Below are 692 nucleotides of genomic sequence, written 5' to 3'. Positions count from 1 at the left end.
GTCCGTTACCGTTAGACTGTCTAAATCCGAAGCTGCGTAAGTTCCTTTGAATCGTTTATACTCCATAAGGGTTGTTGGCCCAGTGATGGAGGCCCCTTGCCCAGGGACAATATGTTGCCGGCCATAGTCCAACATTGAGTCTTCCAAGGAGCGGCGATCCTGAGGTGTGTACTGAACTGAAGAGACCGGAAGATCGTTCATCACCACCAGTGGAGCACATCCACTAGCCCGTGCAGATGAGTGACAATAACAGAACTGATAAATATAGAATTTATAACAGGACGTCCTGTTGCAGCCTGGGCTTCCGTCTTCGTGTTTCCCAAGTTGTAGGTCACTTCCCCTCTTTTTTTATGTAATCTCCTATTGTCTACATTTGCAATTCCCAATGCGTCTATTTCTTACAAACCAAGGAGGATCAGCTGCAATTCTTACGACTTTATTTTGAAAAGATTGTAATTTTTTCCTTCTCGTAAAGGGTGTCGCTCCCCAGACTTCACAGCCAAACATCATCAGTGGCTTAAGAATTTATTTATCATAAATTTAAATTATTCATGAATTTATTGAATTTTATTTATCATAAAATCTTAATATAAGATTTTACATTCTAGAAATATGAATCAAATCAAACAGTTCATTTCGATTCCTTATTAATTTTAATGAAAAAACAAAAAAAGTTTCAGGTAATAAAGAGG

Source organism: Halyomorpha halys, unplaced genomic scaffold (genome assembly GCF_000696795.3).
Source record: "Halyomorpha halys isolate HHAL.00 unplaced genomic scaffold, Hhal_1.1 Scaffold141.1, whole genome shotgun sequence".
Lineage (NCBI taxonomy): Eukaryota > Metazoa > Arthropoda > Insecta > Hemiptera > Pentatomidae > Halyomorpha > Halyomorpha halys.
This window is presented reverse-complemented; position numbering follows the sequence as displayed.